Source organism: Hemiscyllium ocellatum, chromosome 9, assembly GCF_020745735.1.
Source record: "Hemiscyllium ocellatum isolate sHemOce1 chromosome 9, sHemOce1.pat.X.cur, whole genome shotgun sequence".
In the NCBI taxonomy this organism is placed as follows: domain Eukaryota; kingdom Metazoa; phylum Chordata; class Chondrichthyes; order Orectolobiformes; family Hemiscylliidae; genus Hemiscyllium; species Hemiscyllium ocellatum.
The window spans coordinates 43,711,744-43,738,946 of NC_083409.1; the positions used below are offsets into that span (position 1 = coordinate 43,711,744).

Here is a 27,203-nt window from a genome sequence, read left to right on the forward strand (position 1 = left end):
CCGTGTGGAATTCTCTCAAGCTTGTGAAGATAGGAATGTTTATTTCAAGATGTAAAAACCATTGCCTAATTTTATGATGTTGTTGATTTGTAAAAATATTTTTTCTTTTGAAGGTTGTGACTCCAGATGAGATGCTTGCTTCATTTTGATAGCTCACCCAAATGCGTTTTTATCACAGTTCAACTGCATGGTGGCATTTACCATGGCAGTTTCACAGTTGAACCTGATTCTGCTGTGAACTGGTGTCGAAATAAGCCACATTTCAGCAACTGTTGTTGAATTTGACTTAGATTTGCGTGTCTGGCTCATTCTTCTCCATCACGGTTCAAGAATTACAAGGCCATTGACACTTCATAAACGCTACCTCGGCAATTATATTTTTAAAATTCCGATATTCATGTCATGCCATATCAGTGGAATTGAATTGATCAGTGTTCCATCCAATAAAAATGTTACTTTCCAATACTCAGTTTTTAAATAAACGCAGAACGATGGAGATGCTCTGCAGGTCTGCTAGTATTTGTGAAGGAAGAAATGTTATTGTTTTGAATCTCTGACTTCATCAGAATGGTGTATATTGATGTGATGTATCATTTAAAAAAAACATATTGACGTATCTAAGTTTTATTTTAGAAAGATTCATTGTTGATAATAAGTCACCCAAACATAAAAGAAACTCCAGCATTTTAAGAAAATATCTTGTATTATGTCTAAGGTTTAAGTTTTGGAGCCAGAAGCGTTATATTGCATGCAGCATCTGAGAATGATCCTAAATTGGACAATTGGATGGTTGGAACTGCTGAATGTGACAGACTTTGTTTTTGTTAGCGTTCTTTAGCTTGCCAAACTGTTAGGCCAATGTCAGTATGGATAAGCTTTTGTTTTGAACTTGCCAAGCTGTAAGGCTGGAGCCTGCATTGGTTCATCCAAAAGTTCTCTTGTATCTAAAGTGATTTTTTTCTCTCTCCTGAAAGGTTGTTTTCTACCTTTTTTTTTAATGTGTGTTATGCTAATCACTTATATAAATGAGTATCAGCAGAAAGACAAAATTATCTCTCATTTCCATTGGAGGTGCTTGACATTTTGTGACATCACTCACAAGATGCTCTGTTCAGCTTACAGACAATGGGTTTATCATGCGATCACCTGTTGTTGTGTGTCATCCTCTTTCTCTCCAGATTAGCAATGTCTTGTTTAAGTGTTTGTGCTTCATATCTTAGTAGAGAACCTTTGCTGTGGGAGCTTTCTTTATTAGGGAGTTAAGGTGCCTTTGCTGTAATATTCAATCAATTTCTCAGGATTTTATTGTCATTATAATGGTTTAATTATCCATGTACTCCAATTCAGTTAAGAATTTTCATTGGAAAAAGTGACAACCAACTGTTGCCTTTTTAAAAAAAAAATTTGTTTGAAGCTATATGGCAAAAGGCAGAAGTATTTCAACATTTTATCTTGGTCCCGTGCACAGGAAAAGACCCTACGGACCTCCACTCCTGCGCTAATGCATTTTGTCCTTCCATAGTAAAACTGTCTTCACTTACAGAATCTGTATCCTCCTCTTCCCTTCCTATTTATGCGTTTGTCCAGCTGCTTCTTGAATACTGCTATTATGTCTGCTTCCACCACCACCTCTGGCAGTGCAAGCCAGGCACTCCCCACACTTTGTATGATTTGTTATAGAATTCCTAGAGATTGGAAGCAGGCCATTTGGTCTGAATCCACACCAACCCTCTGAAGAGCATCTCACTCAGACCCACCCCCACCTTATCCCTGTATGTCCCACGGCTAATCTACCTAACTTACACATCCCTGGACACTCTGGGCAATTCAGCATGTCTTCAAATGTGTGACGTGACATACTGTTTGGAAAATTCTTTTCATCTCCTTTGTTTGTCCAGCTCTCTCATTTTCATATTAGGACCATTTATTCAAGAACATATAGTTATACTGCTTCATAAATAAAGATAAAGTCACCATAATCCTTCTGGACCATAGCACTGCTCTTCCATGAGAGATAAATAAAGGTCATTATTGTTAATTTTATTGAATACACTATTCAGTGATCTGATAGCTTTTGGCACAGGAATTGGAATATGTACCCTTTGGTATTTGCAGTTACATGCTGGGAGCTGATGTTTTGATGATGTGCTGTTAAAATTGCCGAATTGTTCTTGAGCAGGGAGGTTTGACTTTGATGCAAGTATCAAAAAAGCATGTTGGGCAACAAATCAAAATTTACCATGGGTAGTGTTACAAATAATGCTGAGCAAAATAACAATCAAAAAAGGGGCAGTGTTTTAAACTCGGTAAGATGTCCTTTCGCATACTGAGGTGAAACATTAGATTGAAACTTGAACCTTTTTAGAATTAATCATTGAGTTTTGTGATAGACTTTAATGGATGAACAAATATGAAAACAGAACATGTGCTTTGATACTCCTCTTTAGAAGGCAAGCTGATTATTGCAGGATGCTGGACGCATAACATTACTTCATGCCAATGTGGTTACAGCTAAAATGTTTTTTGAAAAAAGCCTTTCAAGGTGAGAGGGAAAAGTTTAAGGGAGATCATTGAGGTGTACAGCACGAAAACAGACGCTTCGGTCCAACTCATCCATGCCAATCAGATATCTTAGCCCTCTCACCCTAAATCTATGCCCTCTAGTTCTGGACTCCCCCACCCCAGGGAAAAGACTATGTCTATTTATCCTATCCACGCCCCTCATGATTTTATAAACCTCTATAAGGTCACCCCTTAGCCTCCGACGCTCCAAGGAAACCAGCCCTCACCTGTTCAACCTCTCCCTATAGCTCAAATCCTCCCTCCCTGGCAACATCCTTGTAAATCTTTTCAGAACCCTTTCAAGTTTCGTAGCATCTTTCCAATTTGAAGGAACCAATGTTCTGAACAGCCGCAACTTGACCTCCCAACTCCTGTAGGTAAAAACAAGGAATGCTGGAAACCAGAGTCTAGATTAGAGTGGTGCTGGAAAAGCACAGCAGGTCAGGCAGCATCCGAGGAGCAGGAAAATTGACGTTTCGGGCAAAAGCCCTTCATCCAACTCTTGTACTCAATGCTCTGACCAATAAAGGAAAGCATACCAAACGCCGCCTTCACTATCCTATCTACCTGTGACTCCACTTTCAAGGAGCTATGAACCTGCACTCCAAGGTCTCTTTGTTCAGCAACACTCCCTAGGACCTTACCATTAAGTGTATAAGTCCTGCTAAGATTTGCTTTCCCAAAATGCAGCACCACACATTTATCTAAATTAAACTCCATCTGTCACTTCTCACCCATTGGCCCATCTGATCAAGATCCTGTTGTAATCAGAGGTAAACTTCTTTGCTGTCCACTACATCTCCAATTTTGGTGTCATCTGCAAACTTACTTACTATATCTCTTAAGTTCACATCCAAATCATTTATATAAATGATGAAAAGTAGTGGACTCAGCATTGATCCTTGTAGAAAATCCACTGGTCACAGGCCTCCAGTCTGAAAAGCAGCACTCCACCACCACCCTCTGTCTTCTACCTTTGAGCCAGTTCTGTATCCAAATATCTAGTTCTCCCTGTATTCCGTGAGATCTAACCTTGCTAATCAGTCTCACATGGGGAACCTTGCTGATCGACTTTCTGAAGTCCATATAGATCACATCTTCTGCTCTGCCCTCATCAATCATCTTTTGTTACTTCCTCAAAAAACTCAATCAAGTTTGTGATACATGACTTCCCACGCACAAAGCCATGTTGACTATCCCAAATGAGTCCTTGCCTTTCCAAATACATGTACATCCTGTCCCTCAGGATTCCCTCCAACAACTTGCCCACCATCGACATCAGGCTCATTGGTTCCCTGGCTTGTCCTTACCACCCTTCTTAAACAGTGGCACTACGTTAGCTAACCTCCAGTCTTCCAGCGACCTGTGACAATCAATGATACAATATCTCAGTAAAAGGCCCAGCAATCACTTCTCTAGCTTCTCACAGAGTTCTCGGGTACACCTGATCAGGTCATAGAGTCAGAGTCATAGAGATGTACAGCATGGAAACAGACCCTTCGGTCCAACCCGTCCATGCCGACCAGATATCCCAACCAAATCTAGACCCACCTGCCAGCACCCGGCCCATATCCCTCCAAACCCTTCCTATTCATATACCCATCCAAATGCCTCTTAAATGTTGCAATTGTACCAGCCTTGACCACATCCTCTGGCAGCTCATTCCATACATGTACCACCCTCTGCGTGAAAACGTTGCCCCTGAGGTCTCTTTTCCTGGGAATTTATCTACCTTTACCCGTTTCAAGACATTCAGCACTTCCTCCTCTGTCTTATGGACATTTTGCAAGATGTCACCATCTATTTCCCTACAGTCTATATCTTCCATATCCTTTTCCATAGTAAATACTGATGCAAAATATTCATTTAATATCTCCCCCATTTTCTGTGGCTCCATACAAAGGCCGCCTTGCTGATCTTTGAGGGAAAAAGTGAGGTCTGCAGATGCTGGAGATCAGAGCTGAAAATGTGTTGCTGGAAAAGCGCAGCAGGTCAGGCAGCATCCAAGGAACAGGAAATTCGACGTTTCGGGCATAAGCCCTTCTTCAGGAATGACCCTATTCTCTCCCTAATTACCCTTTTGTCCTTAATATATTTGTAAAAACTCTTTGGATTCTCCTTAATTCTATTTGCCAAAGCTATCTTGCGTCCTCTTTTTGCCCTCCTGATTTCCCTCTTAAGTATACTCCTACTTCCTTTATACTCTTCTAAGGATTCATTCGATCTATCCTGTCTATACCTTACATATAATTCCTTCTTTTTCTTAACCAAGCCCTCAAGTTCTTTAGTCATTCAGCATTCCCTACACCTACCAGCCTTTCCTTTCACTCTAACAGAAATATACTTTCTCTGGATTCTTGTTATCTCATTTCTGAAGGCTTCCCAATTTCCAGCCGTCCCTTTACCTGTGAACATTTGCCCTCAATCAGCTTTTGAAAGTTCTTGCTGAATACCGTCAAAATTGTCCTTTCACCAATTCAGAACGTCAACTTTTAGATTTGGCCTATCCTTTTCCATCACTCCTATAAATCTAATAGAATTATGGTCGCTGGCCCCAAAGTGCTCCCCCACTGACACCTCAGTCACCTGCCCTGCCTTATTTTCCAAGAGTAGGTCAAGTTTTGCACCTTCTCTAGTATGTACATCCACATACTGAATTAGAAAATTGTCTTGTACACACTTAATAAATTCCACTACACCTAAACCCTTAACACTATGACAGACCCAGTCAGGTTTAAGCTAAAAGGGGCAAGCTTAAAGGAGATGTGAAAGGCAATTTTTAAAAAAACACACAGCTTCAGTACCTGGAACGAAATGTCAGAGGATGTATGGAAACAGATACAGTAGCAATGTTTAAGAAGCATCTTGACAGATATATACCACTAGGCAAAGAATAGAAGGATATGGACCATGCTGAGACAAAAGAATTTTAGTTTAGAAAGTTATTGTGCCGATGCAGTCTTGGTGAGTGGAAAGTCCTGTTGGCATGCTATACTTTTCTTTGTTATTGCCCACTTTGGCTATATAGTACCTGTTGTGGGGGTGTGCTGTTGCTGTTGGTGAAACATTGTAACTTGATCTGTTTCAGTTCAATGCTGAGAGTTAACAGATTATCAAGATGTGACTCAGAAGTCATTTGTTGGAAGTATAGTGTTCAGCTTTATGGGCGGGACATTTGTGGGATTGAATGTTTCCTGTGGGTTTCATTCGTAGGCAGAGTTTGATTTTAGTCCATTACTGTCCTAGGAAGCAAGATCCTTTTAAATTGTGTTGTCTCAGGAATTTAAAAGTGTTTTGAGAAAGCAATGAAACGTGAAAAAATGAGGACATTTCTGAGGGTACAAAATTATATGTAATTAACATTTACACATTTAAGACTGTGTCAATGTAGAATTTGAGTGCAAAGCAGGGGAAGAGGTCATTTCAGCATATTGAGTAACAACAAAAGTAGTAAAGTTTGAGAAACCAGTAGGTTAAGTTACGTACGAAGAAAATGTTATTGTAATCTGCTGTAGGTATCTACTGTAATTTCTGTTGCAACTGAAAGTTGTACTTGCAATTTCCAACAGGCTTTTTGACTCTGGTTATTTCTTTGCATGTGCAATCCCAGTCAATGAATTGTTTGCCCATGTTCTGATACAAATTGAACAAAATACGCGCACACATACTTATCTGATGCTGCAGCTAAAGTGAAATTTTCAAATTAAAGGAATTGTAAAAGTGAGATGAGGCCTGGTGAAAGCCGAATCAAGGCTTAATGTTGCTGTGGCAGTTTAGATGTATGAGATGCTAGGTGTCAAGTCTGAGTGGAGTTAGGGTACAATGCTACAGTCAGCAGAAAAGTGGAATTCATGTTTGGTAAGATAAATTTGATGGTGATCATTTAAATTTGGTGTGTGTTGGAAACTTAAAAATCTTGTTTAAAAGAATTGGGTTGATTGTTCAAAAATGGTTGGTTTATATAATTGATCCTCAGGTAATCATTTTTTCTATCATATTGACAGTAATTAGTTCCAAAAACATATTTCAGTATTGTGCAGTGGAATGCTAATTGTTGGTTCTGCATTTTTGATGCTGCAGTCTGAAAGGTGGTTAACTATGGAAAACATTCTCATTGTTAAGACCAGGTATCCTTTGTTAACAAGGTAACATTGGAAAATAACATGAAAGATAATCAGGATAATCTTGTGTATTGTATTTGCTGCACCCAATATGACCTGTTCTACATTGGAGAAACCAAATGCAGACTGGCTAACCGCTTTGCAGAACACATCAGGTCTGTGCACGAGCATGACCCTGATCTTCCCGTAGCTGGTCATTTTAAGATAGCATCTTGCCCGCATGCCCACTTGTCTGTCCTCAGCATGCTGCAGTGCTCCAGTGAATCACAACGCGCACTGGAAGGATAACATTTCATCTTGAGTCTGGGCACTTTACAAACTTCTGGACTTCATATTGAGTTTAACACCCTCAAATTGTGAACCTACTCCTATTTCTTTCCATTGGTTTAGCTTTTACTTCTTACATTCTGTAAGATCCCCCCCCGCCTCTCTGGGATTGTCTGTTCTTTCTAGTCTGGCATCTAATTTCAATCCCCTAATCTGCACCAACAACATCCTTTCTCTCCCAAGCAGCTCTCCATAGCATAACTGCTGCCCCCTCCACACTTCATGTCAGCTCTCGTGAAGAGTCACCTAGACTCAAAACGTTAGCTTGCTCTCTCTTCATGGCTGCTACCTGACCAGTTGTAATCTCCAGCTTTTATTGCCTTCAGTACAGGTTCTAGTATCTGCCGTAATTTGCTCCTCATAATTCATGGATGCTTTGTTAAAAGATGAGGCAGAGCAGTTTGGTGGAATAAATACTTTCATGTTGCAGAAGTAGCTGAAGTTGTGTTGCTGGAAAAGCGCAGCAGGTCAGGCAGCATCCAAGGAGCAGGAGAATCGATGTTTCGGGCATGAGCCCTTCTTCAGAAGGAGCTCTGGGTGAGAGTCATAGTGACACATCTCAGGCCAGCGTAGAAGAATGATAATGTGTAGATCATAAGTGGTGTTGATTTTGGGCAGGGATTGCACTTTTGTCAGAACAGTGTAAGTTGGTCAGAATTTTTTTGTAATAATGGACTGGTTTGCTCTGCCTTAAAATTTTTCTCAAAAATAACTGGATGACTTGCACCTCGTGCTGTTGCACGTGTTCAATGACACGCTGTCAGGTTTTAATGAGTCTTTTTGTTTTCAACACTTGTAATTAAGAACTTTTTAAAAACAATTTCCAAACATTTTATGGTGCAAAGCCACTGGTCAGTTAACAAAGCTGTGAAGCTTTGATTGAAACAATTACATTACCCTGGTATTAGAAATAATTTATATTGATGAAATAGTGGTTATATCTGAACAATTCAATTGTGAACTTGGATGGTACAATATAAGGTAGCCAACTTTCCAATTTTAATTCGGTTTACTTGTTAATTCCTTTCAAGAAATAAACTATGAAGCAATTTTCATAGAACAGAGCATAGATCTTAAAAATGACTGACCAGGGAACAAACTAGATGTTTAAAAAGGAAATTGAAGGGAAAGTTAGAACAAGAGAAATCAAGAAAGACAACTGTATCGATGAGGCAGAAAACTCGGAAAGGGATCATGCGGTAAGGTTGAGTGAAATAAGGGTTGATGGGAAGGGTGAGAGCAGTAACAAATTAAAAATACTATATATGAATGCACGAAGCATTAGACATAAGATGGATGAGCTTGAGGCTCTTTTGGAAATTGGCAGAAACGATATTGTGGAGATAACTGAGACGTGGCTTCAAGTGGACAGGGCCTGGGAAATTAATATTCCAGGCTACACCGTGCTATCGTAAGGACAGACTGACGGGCAGAGGGGATGGGGTGGCCTTGTTGGTAAGGGAGGATATTCAGTCCCTTCCGCGGGGGGGCCTAGAATCAGGGGATGTAGAGTCAGTGTGGATAGAGCTGTGAAATACTAAGGGTAAAAAGACCCTCTTGGGAGTCATCTACAGGCTCCAAACAGTAGTTTGGATGTTGGATGTAAGATGAATCAGGAGCTGAAATTGGCCTGTCGCAAAGATGTTACTACAGTTGTTATGGGGGATTTTAACATGCAGGTAGACTGGGAGAATCAGGATGGTATTAGACCTCAAGAAAGAGACTTTGTGGAGTGCCTCAGAGATGGATTCTTAGAGCAGCTGGTGCTGGAGCCGACCAGGGAGAAGGCAATTCTGGATCTAATATTGTGTAACGAACCAGAATTGGTCAGAGACCTCGAAGTGAAGGAGTCATTGGGAAGGAGTGACCATAATACATTAAGCTTCAATCTGCAATTTGAGAGGGAGAGGGTACAGTTGGAAGTGACAGTACTTCTGTTGAATAAAGGGAACTATGGAGCTATGAGGGAGGAGCTGGCCAAAGTTCAATGGTGCAATACCTTAGCAGGGATGACCGTGGAGGAACAATGGCAGATATTTTAATGTATAATGCAGAAGTTGCAGGATCAGTTCATTCCTGAAAGGAAGAAAGATCCCAGGAGGAGGCATGGGCGGCCGTGGTTGACTAGGGAAGTTAAGAAACATATCAAGTTAAAAGAGAAAAAGTATAACATAGCAAAGATAAGTGGGAAAACTGAGGACTGGGAAGCTTTTAAAGAGCAACAGAGGATTACTAAGAAAGAAATACGCAGAGGAAAAATGAGGTACAAAGGTAAACTGGCCAATAATAAAAAGGAGGATGGTAAAAGCTTTCTTAAGTATGTACAAGGCAAAAAAATGGTTAAGACTAAAATTGGGCCCTTGAAGACAGAAACAGGAATATATTACGGGGAACAAAGAAATGGCAGAAGAATTAAATGGGTACTTCAGATCTGCGTTCATTGGGGAAGACGCAAGCAATCTCCCTGAAGTAACAGTGGCTGAAGGACCTGAACTTGAGGAAATCTATATTTGCCAGGATTTGATGTTGGAGAGACTGTTAGGTCTGAAGGTTGATAAGTCTCCGGGGCCTGATGGTCTACATCCCAGGGTACTGAAGGGGGTGGCTCGGGAAATCGTGGTTACTTTGGTGATTATTTTCCAGAGTTCGATAGATTCGGGGTCGGTTCCTGAGGATTGGAGGGTGGCTAATGTTATACCACTTTTTAAGAAAGGTGGGAGAGAGAAAGCAGGAAGTTATACACCAGTTAGTCTGACCTCAGTGGTGGGAAAGAAGCTGGAGTCTATTATAAAGAATGAAATTACGGCACATCTGGATAGTAGTAACAGGATAGGACAGAGTCAGCATGGATTTATGCAGGGGAAATCATGCTTGACTAATCTTGAATTTTTTGAGGATGTAACTGTGAAGATGGATGAGGGAGATCCAGTAGATTTAGTGTACCTGAACTTCCAGAAAGCTTTTGATAAAGTCCCACACAGGAAGTTAGTGAGTAAAATTAGGGTGCATGGTATTGGGGGCAAAGTACTAGATTGGATTGAAAATTGGTTGGCTGATAGGAAACAAAGGGCAGTGATAAACGGCTCCATTTCGAAATGGCAGGCAGTGACCAGTGGGGTACCGCAGGGATCCGTGCTGGGACCGCAGCTTTTTACAATAAATGTTAATGATATAGAAGATGGTATCAGCAATAACATTAGCAAATTTGCTGATGATACAAAGCTGGGTGGCAGGGTGAAATGTGACGAGGATGTTAGGAGATTACAGGGTGACCTGGGCAAGTTAGGTGAGTGGGCAGATGCATGGCAGATGCAGTTTAATGTGGATAAATGTATGGTTATCAACTTTGGTGGCAAGAACAGGAAGGCAGATTATTACCTTAATGGAATCAATTTAGGTAAAGCGGCAGTACAGAGAGATCTGGGTGTTCTTGTACACCAGTCAATGAAGGCAAGCATGCAAGTACAGCAGGTAGTGAAGAAGGCTAATAGCATGCTGGCCTTCATAACAAGAGGAATTGAATATAGAAGCAAATAGGTGCTTCTGCAGCTGTACAGGGCCCTGGTGAGACCACACATGGAGTACCGTGTGCAATTCTGGTCTCCAAATTTGAGGAAAGACATTCTGGCTATTGAGGGAGTACAGCGTAGGTTCACGAGGTCAATTCCTGGAATGGCGGGATTACCTTACACTGAAAGACTGAAACGACTGGGCTTGTATACCCTTGAGTTTAGAAGACTGAGAGGGATCTGATTGAGACATATAAGATTATGAAAGGATTGGACACTCTGGCAGCAGGAAACATGTTTCCACTGATGGGTGAGTGCCGAACCAGAGGACATAGCTTAAAAATACGGGGTAGACCATTTAGGACAGAGATGAGGAGAAACTTCTTCACTCAGAGAGTGGTGGCTGTGTGGAATGCTCTACCCCAGAGGACAGTGGAGGCCCAGTCTCTGAATTCATTTAAGAAAGAGTTGGATAGAGGTCTCAAAGATAGTGGAATCAACGGTTATGGAGATAAGGCAGGAAGAGGATACTGATCAGGAATGATCAGCCATGATCATATTGAATGGCGGTGCAGGCTTGAAGGGCTGAATGGCCTACTCCTGCACCTATTGTCTATTGTCTATTCTTTTGGCACTGATAAGATGCTGTTCTGCTTTGTCAGTTTCCTTTTTGTTCTATTTTTATTAAGTGAATTGCTGAAGAGTTTATCAACCAAGTGAATAATGGGAGCATTAATGTATTGATGTTTTAGATTAGATTCCCCTACAGTGTGGAAACAGGAGTGTTGGCCCAAAAAGGCCATACCAGCCCTCCGAAGAGTAACCCAACCAGACCCATTTCCCCCTGACTAATGCACCTAACACTAGGGGCAATTTAGCATGGCCAATTCACCTGACCTGCACATCTTTGGAGTGTGGGAAGAAACCAGAGCACTTGGAGGAAACCCATGCAGACACAGGGAGAATGTGCAAACTCAACACAGACATAGCCCGAAGCTGGAACTGAACCTGGGACCTTGGTGCTGTGAGGCAGCAGTGCTAACCACTGAACCGTGCCGCTTGTGGAGAATTTCCATGATCTTTTACAGCATTTGGAAAGTCATTAGGGGAAAAAAAATCAAGATGCTCATGAGAAGGAGGCATTTAAAATTCATTTAATTATAAGGTCTTATCCATTAACTAGAACTTAGATCCTATTTTCAAATTTCAAAACAAAATTCATTGTGGTAAAAGGTAGTTGGATGTGTGGTTGTAGTTTATTCAGATTCGTTTATATTTGCAGATTATGATTACAAATAGATTTTGATTTTATCATCCAAGTTCCATAAATGTTTTCTACAGAGTCAATAGTATGGTATTGCTATGTTTACTCTGAGACAACAGCTGCCCCTCTAGTAAGAAACTGACAATGAGTTGACAAGAACTTCCAAAATTTAAATTGTGTTAGGAATAGATATCTAAGAATATTGTCAAAAGAGCTTGTAAATTGGATGGAGAGACATTTTTAAAACTTGGTCTTGATTAGAGATTGCTCCATAATGGAGGAGCAAAGAATTCAATTTCACCGTGTAACGTAAAATGTTGTTTTCCAGTTGGAATGACAATTTCAGTTTTTGGTTTTGATTTTAGATGTCTGCCATTTGGAACATTTGAAAAATTTAAAAAAATATATTGTATGTAGAGTCATTGAATCCCTAGAATGTGGAAACAGGCCACACCGATCCTCCGAGCAGTAGACCCATCCAGACCAATTCCCGTATGGTATTACTCTACATTTACCCCTGACTAATGCACCTAACCTATATATCCCTGAACACGATGGGCAATTTAGCATGGCCAACTCACTTAACCTGCATATTTTTGGATTGAGAGAGGAAACTGGGGCACTCAGAGGAAACCCATGCAGACATGGGGAGAATGTGCAACCTGCACACAAGCTCCAGCTCAGCACAGTCCTCATGACTTGTCCTACCTACCAATCTCCCTTTCCACCTATCCACTCCACCTTCCCCTCTGACCTATCACCTCCATCCCCACCCCCATTCACCTGTTGTACTCTTTGCTACCTTCTCCCCATCCCACCCCCTCCCAATTATCTCTCCACCCTGGAGGCTTCTTGCCTCTATTCCCGATGAAGGGCTTTTGCCCAAAGTGTCGATTTTCCTGCTCTTTGGATGCTGCCTGACCTGCTGTGCTTTCCCAGCACCACTCTGATCTATCCTCCACACAAACTAAGGCTGGAATTGAACCCAGGTCCCTAGCGCTGAGGCAGCAGTGCTAACCTCTGCTTCAGATGTGAATTTACTAATTTTCACTGCATTTCCCTTGAATTTTTGCCACTCCTTTCAACTGCATAATAATAATCCAATTTGATGTACCTTTATGAGACATGTCTCTCGTTTGACTCTAGTTTTCTATACCGAAACTGTCTTCACACTAGCTGTTACATATATTATGTCTCATATGTTGTAGAAAGACCTTGTTTGGTTACTGTTAGTGTGTAAGAGCTATTTAAAAATCAAATTTCCAACCATCACTTTGCACTTTTTCTTTTCGCATCAAGTTCTGTTTGGATTACAGAAATAATCCTTGGTAGCTCTCTAAAGAACAACATTTTCTAAACACAGGCCAAGATATCAGGATCTATTGCACTTGCTGTTGACTTCGAAGAAAACTGTTCACAAAAATCTAACGATAGCAGTGGCACAAAATTTTCTTCTCCTCATGTCAGTTCGAATCTGTTGCAAGGCCAAAGAAAGAAGCAAAATCCAGGCCAGAGTCAATAATCTCAAACTGCTGGGGAAATGCAGCAGGATCTGGTCATCTCTGTGGAGAGAAATAGAGTTGACGTTTCAAATTCAGTGACCCAGGCAGCAATAAGCTTAAGATCATTTTTACAATCAGAGTGGAGGTGTTCTGCAAAGTGGCCATGAGATTGCATTTTGTCTTCCCACTGTGGAGAAAACCACATTGTGAGCAGTGTGTACAGTAGAGTGGATTGAACGAAATTCAGGTAAATCATTGCTTCATCTGGAAGGTGTGACCAAGTGAGGAAGGAGAAGGTAAACATACAAGTATTGCTCCTTCTGTGACTGCATGGGAAGGTGCCATGTAGGTTTGAGGTGGTGCTTGAAGTTATGGAGTGGACCAGGGACTCCTGGAGGGGATAATATACCACAACACCCCAGGTTCTCCTCTTGCATTCGCACCCACTCGGTCTCACTCCTTCTCTTGTTCCTTGGGTCTCTTTCCCTCGCTCCTTCTTTCCCTCTCTTTCTAGCAATCTCTCTCTGTATTGTACTCTCTCTCTCTCTCTTTCTTGCGCGCGCTCTCCCTCTCTTGCGCACACTCTGTTTCACACGCGCTCTCTTTCGCTCTCGCTCCCCCCCATCTCTCCACCTTCCCCTCTTTGTCTCACCACCTTCACCCCTCTCTCTCCCGCTCCCCCAGTCTCTCTCGCTCCCCCCGCTCTCCTTCTCACTCTTGTACTCTCCTGTCCCTCTCTCGTGCTCCCTCTCTCTCTCCCACGCGCTCCCCCCTCTCTCCCACGCGCTCCCCCCCCTCTCTCTCTCTCTCTCTCTCTCTCGCGCTCCCCCTCTCTCTCGCGCGCGCTCCCCCTCGCTCTCTCTCTCGCGCGCTCCCCCTCGCTCTCTCTCGCGCGCGCTCCCCCTCGCTCTCTCTCGCGCGCGCTCCCCCTCGCTCTCTCTCTCGCGCGCTCCCCCTCGCTCTCTCTCGCGCGCGCTCCCCCTCGCTCTCTCTCTCGCGCGCTCCCCCTCGCTCTCTCTCTCGCGCGCTCCCCCTCGCTCTCTCTCGCGCGCGCTCCCCCTCGCTCCCTCTCGCGCGCGCGCTCCCCCTCGCTCTCTCGCGCGCGCGCGCTCCCCCTCGCTCTCTCGCGCGCGCGCGCTCCCCCTCGCTCTCTCGCGCGCGCGCGCTCCCCCTCTCGCTCTCTGGCGCTCCCCCCCCTCGTGCGCTCTCTCTCTCGCGCTCTCTCGCTCTCACTTGTGCTCCTCCCCTCTCTCTCGCACTTCACCACCTCACGCGCTCCCCTTCTTGCTTTCTCGCGCTCCCCTTCTTTCTTTCTCGCGCTCCCCCCTCGCGCTCTCGCATTCATCCTCTCGTGCTCCCCCCTCTCTCTCGCGCTCTCCCCTCTCTGTCTCTGTCGCGCTCGCTCTCTCGCGTGCTCTCTCTCACTGTCTTGTGCGTGTGCTCTCACCCCCTCTCTCTTTTGCGCTCTCCCTTTTCTCTCTTTTGTTCTGTCTGTCTGTCTCTCTCTCTCTCTCTTGCGCGCGCGCTCCTGCCTCATGCTGCCCCTCTTTCTCCACCGCACTCTCTTTTGCGCTCACCCCTTCTCTCTCCCCTCTTTCTCCCACCCTTCCCCTCTCTCCACTCGCGCCCCCTCTCTCTTTTGCGTGCGCACTGTCTCTCTCATACAAGCCACACTTTCTTACTTTCTTACTTACTTTCTTTCTTTCTTTCTTTCTTTCTTTCTCTCTCTCTCTCTCTCTCTCTCTCTCTCTCTCGCGCTTCTCCCCTCTGTCTGTTCCCTCCCTCGCTCTTCCCCTCTCTCTTTCATGCTCTCTCGCGCTCACCCACTAGCGCCCTCTCTCGCGCCCCCCCCTCGCTGTCTGGTGCTTCTCTCTGTCTGTTTCTCTCTCCCCCACGCCCTCCTCTCTCTCTCTTTCTCTTTCTCTTTCTCTCTCTCTCTCTCTCCCGCACTTCACCACCTCTCTCACTCCCCTTCTTGCTCTCTCACAGTCCCCCTCTCGTGCTCTTTCTCTGTCTCGCTCTCTCTTTCTCGCTCTCTCTTTCTCGCTCTCTCTCTCGCTCCACGCCTCCCCCTTTTCTCTCTTTTGTGCTGTCTCTCTCCCACATGCGCTCCTGCCTCATGCTGCCGCTCTCTCTCCACCGCGCTCTCTTTTGCGCTCCCCCTTTCTCTCTTTTGTTCTTTCTATCTCTTGTTTTCTCTCTTTCTTTTGCGCTCACCCCACCTCTCTCCCCTCTTTCTCTCGCCCTTCCCTCCCTCTCTCCACTCACGCTCCACTCGCGCTCCCCTCTCTCCCTCACGCCATCCTCTCTTGCTCGCTCTCCCCTCTCTCTCTTTCGCGCCCCCCCCTTTTGCATGCGCCCCCTCTCTCTCACATGCCACTCCCCTCTCTTTATTTCTCTCTATCTCGCGCTCCCCCCCTGTCTGTCCCCCCTCTCCTGTTCCCCCCCCTCGCACCCTCCTCCCTCGCTCTCCCCTCTCTCTCTCTTTTGTGCTCTCCCCTCCCTGATGCCACCCTCTGTCTTTCGCGCTCCCCCACCTCGCGCTCCCCCACCTCGCGCTCCCCCACCTCGCGCTCCCCCACCTCGCGCTCCCCCACCTCGCGCTCCCCCACCTCGCGCTCCCCCACCTCGCGCTCCCCCACCTCGCGCTCCCCCTCGTTTCTCCTCCCTCTCTCCCTCCCCCCTCTCTCCCTCCCCCCTCTCTCCCCCTCCCCCCTCTCTCCCTCCTCCCCCCTCTCTCCCTCCCCCCCCTCTCTCCCTCCCCCTCTCTCCCTCGCCCCTCTCTCCCTCGCCCCTCTCTCCCTCGCCCCTCTCTCCCTCGCCCCTCTCTCCCTCGCCCCTCTCCCTCGCCCCTCTCTCCCTCGCCCCTCTCTCCCTCGCCCCTCTCTAGTTCCTCCCCCCCTCACTCCCCCTTCTCATTCCCCCCCCCAGCTTCCCCCCCTCTCATTCCTCTTAATGCACAAGTAGTGATTTCAGTGGCATCGATAAATGCATAAGTAATGATTTCAGTGGCATCTTGAAATCTTTGTGAAGACAGAAAATGCACGTGAAATTAGATGAGAATCTGAGAGAGGCAGGGTACGATTCCTTGACATGCAATAGGCCTAGTCGAAATTTGGGCAGTGGGCAAATAATTTGACAGTTTGATGAGCAAGTGAAGTTCGCGGCAAGTTTGGAACATGATGACTTTATTCTTTTCAGCTTTTACAGACTGGCAAGGGAACTGGACAAATGCACTGGATGTCTACAGAAAATGATGTGTGGATGAGGAAGATGGCAGTGGAGTACTTCACCTACCTCATTGGCCTGTTATATTAAGCCCCAGTTAACTCTCAGTATGTATTGGATTTTGTGTTTTGTTTATTTTCTACTCTTGCTTTTAGTGAGTGCAGTTATGCCACATGCTTTGTAATCTTTGCCCTGAATATTTCTCATCATTTTTTAAAGGTAATGTTGAGCATTAGTTTGATTTTTCTGAACTATATCTGCATTAAATGTAGTGTGTATGTTTCTGGTTGGGCTAGCATTTGTTGCCCTTGAGAAGGTGGTGCTGAGCTGCCTTCTTGAACTGCTGCAGTCCATGCACTGTAGGGAAGCCCTCTATGCTGTTAGGGACTGAATTCCAGGATTTTGACTAAACGGTGAGTTATTTCCAAGTGAGAATGGTGAATGGTTTGAGAGAAACCTGCAGATGATGGTATTCCTATGAGGAGGCAATGGCCGAATTTTGTTACTTAGATCATGTAACTGTTAATCAAGAGGACCAGGTAATGTTCTGTGAACCAGGGTTTGAATCATGCTACAGCAGATGGTGGAATTTGAATCCAATAAAAATCTCTGAAGTTAAGAGTCAAAGAGTGACTATGAAACCATTGTCATTGCAAGAAAAACCTATCTGATTCACTCATGTCTTTTATGAAGAAAATTTGCAGTCCTGACCTAGTCTGGCTTGCGTATAATTGCAGCCCAACAGTGATATTGCTTACTCTTAATTGCCTCTGACCCAACTTTGCAAGCCACACAATTTTAACAATTGCTACAAAGTATTGACTGAAATCTGTTTATGTTGAAGTCACCTGGCAGAAGGTTTCACTGAACATTTACGTATGGTGGTGTACACCAATTTGTTTCAATCAGATGATTGACATTGCTTTCATTTAACATCCTCAGCCTGTCAATGACTGAATCATTTTGACTGTGTGTTTTCTTTGTACTCCTCGCACCATATCCTCCATTCCCCATTAAACTGGGAATTCAACTACAATATACAGGACGCTCTTCATCTTTCTTGTTTAAGGTGACCGTGTTTGAAAGTGAAGTCCAGCAAGTATGCACAGTATTTTGTGTTTAAGAAAAAAGTATTTGTTTTGTTTTGGCAACCAAAGCTGTAGCTAATTGACAGAATTTAAAAGTGTTACATTTATTTGAACTAGCGTCTTTGCAATGCTTTAGCTTGTGGAGGCTGTATAGCTTCATAGACAGGGACATTGTGATGATGAGTTTCCTGGAGTGTTGGAGTGGTCCTGAGCAGCATATCATTGTGAACCAAAGCTCATGATGTGATTTGCAACTTCTCAATTCTCATTACAGTTGGGAGAAGAAGATGACAAATAGTCCATTGTGCATGGTAATTTGACACTACGCTTTTGTTGCAGACCTTGCTGAAAGGAGATTGGTGCTAATCCTTTATAGCATAAACATTTTTAGATGGGACTATTTGAGAAATATTACAGTGCAATGTATGTAAGGTATCAAATAGGTATTCCGTATCTGTACTAAGCAGTTAATTGAGTTTCATTTTTATTGTACACCTGTATGATGTGATGGTGTTATAGTAACTCCTTTCTTCAATTATAGCTGAAGTCTCTTGGCAACGGGTCGTATAGAGATGTTTGCCAACCAATTTAATCCAAATGTAAACATTGTCAAAAGGCTTGACATTGCTGCTATGTTTTATAATACCGTGAATGCTTTGACTTTTGCCAAGCCAACGATGTGAGGGTGTAAATGTACTGCAAGACATGTATTTGTGTGGAGTCAGTGTGCTGAGGAGGAATCTCTGACCCTTTCATTCCTTTCATGTCTGGTCCAGTCAACAAACAAATATTTGGCAATCTGATACAGGCAGAGCCAACATTTCAAGACAACTTAGGATACATGGAGAAATCAAATCATTTAAAAGGAGAGAGCAGTGCTTAGGGTTGGGAAGAGTATTATGCAAGCATACCGAGTCATAGAGACGTACACAATGGAAACAGACCCTTTGGTCCAACTTGTCCAGAGTGATCAGATATTATTAACTAACCTAGTCCCATTTGCCAGCAAGTAGCCCTCCAAACTCTTCCTATTCATATACCCATCCAGATGGCATATACAAGTTGTAATTGTACCAATCTCCACCACTCATTCTGGTAGCTCATTCCATACACGCACCACCCTCTGCACCCAAGGCATTTACTTTGCTTTCCTTTATTGGTAAGAGCATTGAGTACAGGAACTGGGAGGTCATGTTGCAACTGTACAGGACATTGGTTAGGCCACTTTTGGAATATTGTGTGCAATTCTGGTCTCCTTCCTGTTGGAAGGATTTTGTGAAACTTTAAAAGGTTTGGAAAAGAATTACAAGGATGTTGCCAAGGTTGGAGGATTTGAGCTATAAGAAGAGGCTGAATAGGCTGGGGCTGTATCCCTGGAGGGACCTTTATCAAGGTTTATAAAATCATGAGGGGCATGGATAGAGTAAATAGACATGATCTTTTCCCTGGGATTTGGGAGTCCAGAACTAGAGGGCATAGTTTTAGGGTGAGAGGGGAAAGATTTAGAAAGGACTTAAGGGGCAACGTTTTCATGTAGAAGCTGGTGAGTATATGGAATGAGTTGCCAGAGGAAGTGGTGGAGGCTGATAAAACTTTAAAAGGCATCTGGATAGGTATATGAATAGGAAGGGTTTAGAGGGATATGGGCCAAGTGCTGGCAAATGGGACTAGATTAGGTTAGGATATCTGGTTGGCATGGATGAGTTGGACTGAAGAATCTGTTTCTGTGCTGTACATCTCTATGACTGTTTAGTATTTTTCATATACTAAGAATTTAAAAATCAATATATTTGAGTAAGGTTTGAGAAAAATTAGGACAATTCAATTGTTCTTATCCTCTGCTCTACTCATGATTTCCTTTATGCATGTCCGTGAGCCCAGTCTTGCCTTGCCCTAGATTTGGACAGTAAAACAGAGCAGGTGAGCAGGACTATCTGGAGAGGTCTCAAATGTTTTGTTTGTAAGATTGTATCACAGGTAGCTCAGTATATCCGTAATCAGAAGTACAGCAAGTACTGTTAGATCAATGTAGTGATATGTCGTGGTCAAAACTATGTTGCAGAATCTTGTCCCATGCCTTTGAGAACAATTCTAGGCTGTGACAAGGGTTTTATTTTAGAACAGCCATTATTGTGATGGAAGAGACAAATAGTAAAGTATTTGATAGTTCTTGCTTTGAGCTTTTTAAACTCCAAAATAGAGTTTATTCCCTTGAGCTGTCATACACTTCGTCTCATGAACTTGTTGTACCTTCTGCTGAAAGCTGTTCAGAAAATGTTGCCTTCTCATTAACTGCCTCCCTCTCCCCATTTGTTCAGTGTTAGATATCACCTCAAACAGTTTTGCACACAAAGGCATGCTTTCTGTTTCTAAGAAGCATGACAAATATTAAATCTTAACTCTTTGTTAGTATGTTTGGAACATTTGTTTTCTTCACATCCTTGTGCAGAATCACGAGCAATTGCTTTTGATTATTATCTCAAATTGTTTGTTTGAAATTTTGAATAGACCTTTTTTGATTTGTTGAAATGTTTCTGCAAAAAAAGTTGTCAAAGCCAAGAGGTGGGAGAAGACTAGAGCATTGTGAATTCAAATGAAGATGAAATAAAAATTATGTGCACTGTGAAATTCTGACAGAGTGCCGTAAAAGGAAGTTGTGTTCACCACATTGGTTTGGATATTTTCAGATTTTTTTACATGTAATTGACGACCATGTAAATTATTGCATAGGATACCAAGATGGTAATTGCAAAACATAGACAGTTATGACTAACTTAAAGACCTGATGAAGGAGCTTCGCTCCGAAAGGTAGTGTGCTTCCAATTAAACCTGTTGGACTATAACCTGTTATGTGATTTTTAACTTAAAGACAAATGCCAATTGCAATAATTCAGTTAATATGGCACGACCATATTTCACCATCATTGCTTTCTTTCATAATCATTGAAGTATGATGCTTTCTAGTGATGATTCTTTTTATGAATGGATTTACTGTTTTACTCATTTTTATGGTGTTATTTGTGATGATTGAGTTTCCATAGATGACTTTAAGATAGTGCTTTGATTTTATAACCTTTTCATTCTATGCTTGATAAATACGTTTTGGTTGTTAGAAAACCTACTGAGTCTTACTATCTTAATTGCAAAGCCTACATAACGGAGAAATAGCAGAAGTAGGCCATTCAACCCATCAAACCTGCTTTGCCAGCCAGTGATATGGCAGATTTAGTTGTACCATCAACTCTCATATTGATTTTAAAAAAATCTTAATCTCACTTATCCTTGAACATCTTCAATGAACCTGCCTTCATTACTTTCTGGGCCAGGGAAATCTAAAGACTAACAACCTTTATAAGAAATTTATCCTCTGATTTAATTTGGCAATTTCTTTTAGGTATTTTCCATATCAGACTGTGCAGAGATGTTATCTCGCACTTTAAAAAGCAGGTGAGACTTGAACCCATGTGTCCTGGCTTAGAGGTAGGGATACTACCACTGCATCTCTTTATGTTTAACCTCTACATCCTAGTTCTGGATACTCTCATGAGGGAAAACATTGTCTCACTATTCACCCTATAAAGTCCTCTCAAAATATTTTAAAAAGATCATTGCCTATTCTTCTAAACTCCAGTAAATATATGCCCTACATTCTTCACCTGATGACATAACCCCTTTTTCCCAGGAATCAGCAATTTATGCCTTCCGAACTGCTTCCGATGCAAGTATTCTTTCTTATACAAGGAGACCAAACTGTACTGTTTCCAGGTCAATGCCCTATATGGCTGTAGCAAGACTATGCCCACCATCCAATTTTTCTAATCCATCCAATTTGTGTTAAGTGCATTTCACTTCCTAAACACTGTTCCTATGTGGTAACTTCCTGTGAATCATGTCCAAGGAAACCCAGATCCTTCCACATTGCAGCACTCTGCAGTCTCTCTTCATTTAAATAGTTCAGCAAACTTTGTTTTAACCAGCACCTAATGAACTGGCACACTCGATAAACCGACAAAAATTATATCCCACAAATACTGGAAGTTTGCTATTATCATAATCTCAACAATGAACAAGTAGTCAGTTGATGGTACAAATGAAAAGGTTGTCTGCTGATAAGTTTTATTTAAGGCAGTGTTAAAGAGTTGTACAGCATTGCCTGTGTTTGGTCCATGTACCTCCTAAACCTTTCCTGTTCATGCACCTGTCCAAACCTCTTTGAAATATTGTAACTGTACCTGCATCTACCACTTCATCTGGCAGTTCGTTCCACATTTGAACCACCCTCTATTTGACTCCAGTCCCTTTTTAAGTCTGTCTCCTCTTAACTTAAGCCTTTGCCTTCTAGTCTTGAACTCCCCTACCATAGGGAAAAGACCTTTGCTATCCACCTTATCTTTGCCCCTCATGGTTTTGTAAACCACTACAAGGTCAGTCCTCAACCTCCTATGCTCCAATGAAAAATGTCCCTATCCAGCCTCTCCTTGTAACTCCAGCTCTCCAGTCCTGGCAACATCCTGGCAAATCTCATCTGAACCTGCTCCAATTTAATAATCTCCTTCCAATATCCACCAGAACTGTACACAGTACTCCAAAACTGGCCTCACCAATGTCCTGTACAACCTCAACATGATGTCTCAACTCCTATACTAAGCAATGAAGGCAAGAGTGGTAAATGCTGCCTTTTCCATCCTGTCAACCTGTGATGCAAATTTCAAAGAACTGTGCCTGAACCCCAAGTGTCTCTGTTTGACAACACTACCCAAGGCCCTTATTAACTTTATAAGTCTTGTCCTTGTTCATCTTAACAAAATATAATAGACTTTGATTTGGATAAATGCAAGTTATCTGTCACTCTTTGGCCCATTGACCCACACATCAAGATCCCTTTGTAATCTTAGATCACCTTCTTCATTGTTCACTACAGCATCAATTTTGGTGTCACCCACAAACTTAGTATTAGATTAGATTAGATTAGACTTACAGTGTGGAAACAGGCCCTTCGGCCCAACAAGTCCACACCGACCCGCCGAAGCGAAACCCACCCATACCCCTACATTACCCCTTACCTAACACTACGGGCAATTTAGCATGGCCAATTCACCTAACCCGCACATCTTTGTGACTGTGGGAGGAAACCGGAGCACCCGGAGGAAACCCACGCAGACACGGGGAGAACGTGCAAACTCCACACAGTCAGTCGCCTGAGTCGGGAATTGAACCCGGGTCTTCAGGCGCTGTGAGGCAGCAGTGCTAACCACTGTGCCACCGTGCCTAAGTTCCCATCCAAATCACTTGTATAAATGACGAGCAACAGTAGACCCCTGTGAATTACCACCGGATACAAGCTTCCAGTCTGGAAAAACCACCCTCTCCCACCACTCTGTCTCCTACTTTCAAACCAGTTTTGTATCCAGTTAGCTCCCTGAATCCCATGTGATCTAATTTTACTAATCAGTCTACTGTGTAGAATTTGTCAAAGGCTTAAACGTAGTTGAAAATGCGTTGCTGGTTAAAGCACAGCAGGTCAGGCAGCATCCAAGGAATAGGAAATTTGACGTTTCGGGCATAAGCCCTTCATCAGGAATGAGGAGAGGGTGGCAGGCAGGTTAAGATAAAAGGTAGGGAGGAGGGACTTGGGGGAGGGGCGATGGAGATGTGATAGGTGGAAGGAGGTCAAGGTGAGGGTGATAGGCTGGAGTGGGGTGGGGGCGGAGAGGTTAGGAAGAAGATTGCAGGTTAGGAGGGCGGTGCTGAGTTGAGGGAACCGTAGTCCATTCAGACAATGTCTGCTTCTCAGCCCTCATCTATCTTTTTGGTCACGTCCTCAAAAACAAAACCTAGTCAAGTTTGAGATATTATTTTGCACAAAGTGATTTGTCCTGTAAATCAAGGATAAAAATGATGTATGTAGCTCCTGCATAAAGTTTCCATTACTTTGTGTATATTTTACATTATTTGGACCTCTTAATCAACCAGAATATTAGATCAACTGGTACACTACTGGTCCCTCTTTTCTTCATGCCAAAGTGAACAAATTCACTTTCACTGAAACTTTTTATGGCTTGTTGGCACCCTTTTTAGTTTCTGCTTCAATTTTAAAATAACCAGCAAAAGCTTTGGTCTTTAAACAAGTTTAAAAAGTTTAGATTGATAGTAGAAAATAAAACAATTACGTTTTCGGTTTAAGTCTTTGTATCTGTAATTTAGCTAAGTGACATTGAAAGATACTTACAGCCTGATGTTACTTTCATATTTAAGATCATTTCAGGCCTACTTGCTTGAAAATTTTTCTGTCTGAAGTCAAAATTGAAACGTCAAATCTGTTTCAGCAGCTGCAGTAGTGATAAAGTTGGTGGTTGCTGCCAGGGTTGGATGGAGTGAGAACTCCTTTGATTTTGCTTTTTGAAATTTGCAATTTGTGGCCCTAGGTCATGTGGTTCAGTACAATGATCTTTCAGTGTGGTTTACTTTCCTGTTCTCTTGCTTTGAAAACCACCTGTCTATTGGTGTCTCTGCATTCTAGACAGGGAGCTTTTGTAAAAAAAATAAGTGGCACACAACCTGTCTTGTACAGATGAAAATTTAAAATATTTAATCATACTTCTAAGTTGATGCATTGGGTTTCCATTCAATGGAGACAATTAGGTTTTGTTGTGGTTCTGTTCACCGTGCTGGGAATTTGTGTTGCAGACGTTTTGTCCCCTGTCTAGGTGACATCCTCAGTGCTTGGGAGTTTCCTGTAAAGCGCTTCTGTGATCTTTCCTCCCGCATTTGTAGTGGTTTGAATCTGCCGCTTCCGGTTGTCAGTTCCAACTGTCCGTTGCAGTGGTCAGTATATTGGGTCCAGGTTGATGTGCTTATTGATTGAATCTGTGGATGAGTGCCATGCTTCGAGGAATTCCCTGGCTTTTCTCTGTTTGGCTTGTCCTATAATAGTAGTATTGTCCCAGTCGCATTCATGTTGCTTGTCATCTGCGTGTGTGGCTACTAAGGATAGCTGGTCGTGTCGTTTTATGGCTAGTTGGTGTTCATGGATGCGGATTGTTAGCTGTCTTCCTGTTTGTCCTATGTAGTGTTTTGTACAGTCCTTGCATGGGATTTTGTACACTACATTGGTTTTTTCATGCTGGGTATCGGGTCCTTCATTCTGGTGAGTTGTCTGAGAGTGGCTGTTGGTTTGTGTGCTGTTATGAGTCCTAGTGGTCGCAGTAGTCTGGCTGTCAGTTCGGAAACTGATGTATGTTAACCTGGCCAGTCCTTTGGGTTGCAGCATGTCCTCGTTCCGTTGCCTTTCCCTTAGGCATCTGTTGATGAAACTGCGCGGGTATCCGTTTTTGGTGAATACAATGTATAGGTGTCCTTTTTCCTCTTTTTGCAGTTCTGGTATACTGCAATGTGTTGTGGCCCTTTTGAATACTGTCTTGATGCAACTTATTTTTGTGTGTGTTGGGGTGGTTGCTTTCGTAGTTCAGGACTTGGTCTGTGTGGCTTTCTTGTATACCTTTGGTGACTTCTCCCTTAGGTGTTCTCTGTACCATCACGTCTAGGAATGGGAGTTGGTTGTCCTTTTCTTCCTCTCTAGTGAATCGCATGTCTGTGAGTGTGACGTTGATGATCCGGTGTGTGTTCTCTATTTCTGTGTTTTTAATGATTACAAAGGTGTCGTGCACAATTAGCTTTTAGCTGTCAGCCATTAACTTGGGATGAGCTGTCATTTTTGGATTGCGTTGAGCTTGGAAGTGCAATTCACTCATCCAGGGGAACTATTGCAAAGGAGTTTCTGTTTACTATTGGAAATGTTCATTTAGTTTTTCATGGTCTCTTGTGATTTCTTCCTGAGACGTGCTAATCTCAAAACCAGCTGAAAACCAAGAGATTTCTCATTTGACTCTGTGGAGCCACTTTGTATGACTGTTTGACCATTTTAAAGACATAATAAAAAGAAAAGTGTAAAATTGTATGAATCTTGTTTGGAATTTTAATCATATATTGTTTTGTTGCCTGTTGAATTTTGCAAAATGTGAATGGATGTACATTTCCTTTTATGTATAATGATTTAACCAGTGCAATGACATGATTTAATCAGTTATAAATTCTGAATTCACATATGTGGAATAATTTTGTGCCAATAAATGTCATTAGTTTCAACTAAAATTATGTCCCTGCTTGAAGGACAGAAATCATGTGGTTATTCTCATCAAAACAATATTTTTGTTGTTGATATGTGCTGTGCTTTTTTTTATTATTCAGCCAATTTGGACATGTCATGACACACCTCTATAAGAATCATATCCTGAGGGCGTTACTTAAACCTGGACTTCCTGGTCCATGGACCGTGATGCTACCATTGTGCCCCCAGACCCTCTACTCTTTTACTGAGTGTGTGTTTTGATTCAGACTCATCTCCTTTCTCTTGCCCTGGTTTTTACTAAAATTCTAGACCACCCAACCGCTGCCTTGAAAGCCATGTTAGATTATATTATTGAATTTCCCCTTTGTTCAGACGCTGCTCTTCTCCCCTTCAAATATGCCATTGCCACCCAGATGGAACACCAGGTCCTTCATTTCTTGTAAGTAGACCATAGCATCTTTAACCTCCCTTTTCTTTCAAATTAATGCAATCTTGTCAAATCCTTCCTAAAATTCCATGATATATTCACTGCAATCAAATATTCACCCTGCCCTACATTACTATGATGGCCGCTAACAATGTTACGATCTTTCACTGCTCATCTTGAGTCTCAGCCTTTGAAGTTTTTGATTAGTTCAATTGCTCCGTCTCATTCAACCTCTTTCTTCTCTTGTTGCATAAGACCGAATTACCTGATTCCATTGTTTATCGAATTGCTACTGTATTGATTCTTGTATATCTGAGAGACTTTCAAGAGCCTATCTTTGGGCGCATTGTATTCCTCATCTGCATGCTCCTGTTCATGATCCATCTAAAACCATATCGGGTTCCACATAAATAACCACCTACCTCATCCCTCTCTATAGACCTCTTTACTGTCTTCAATTTCATACACTGGTGATTGAACACTGGATAAGTAGAAATTTCTTTTAGATTGAGATTGAACCCAGATTCTTCAGTCCCTGCCACAAACCTAGCTGCTGTTTCTGTCCTTAGAAACTTGGCTGAACTAGTCTGTTTACAACTTTGATGTTGCACTTATGGTGTGATGAACTTCTGACCACAGATCCAACCACTCATCACCAAGAGGTCCTGTTTGCATTTTTAATACTGCCCAACATTTTCAATGCTCCTCTTTGTTTCTTGTTGAAGCCCTCATCCATGCCTGTGCACTTAATTACAGGATATCACCAATTATGGGTTTGTGAAAAGGCTCCTTTCACCTGAGCTAAGATTCATATGGCTATAATTCAGATAACTGCTTTCAAGACAAGGAAGGATTCCAAAACAGGAAGAAAGATGGCAGCTAGACCACAAATGTCAGATAATCACCAGAAGAAGATGGGGGGGAGGCCTTTGCGCAGAGGGTGATGAGAAGATGGAATTGTACAGGTGATCCACAAAAATAAGTGATCCTAGAACAGAATCTTAGACAAACAACCATCATTCTTCATTCTGAAATGAAATATTTACC

The 27,203-nt window shown here is 42.7% G+C and overlaps 1 protein-coding gene across 7 annotated transcripts in view; it reads left to right on the plus strand.

Moving 5' to 3' along the window:
- The window catches only part of nek7 (NIMA-related kinase 7), a 189,583-nt gene that overhangs the window by 39,908 nt on the left and 122,472 nt on the right, over positions 1–27,203 (plus strand). For 2 of the 7 annotated variants that reach the window (XM_060830194.1, XM_060830199.1), the window contains exons 1-2: positions 16,247–16,363; positions 16,487–16,620. The exons of 3 other annotated variants lie outside the window; for them this stretch is intronic. The gene's annotated coding sequence lies outside the window, so the exon portion shown is untranslated. Of the gene's footprint in view, positions 1–13,691; positions 13,708–16,246; positions 16,364–16,486; positions 16,621–27,203 lie in introns of those variants that run through there. 2 more of the 7 variants (XM_060830197.1, XM_060830196.1) reach the window with 2 other exon arrangements.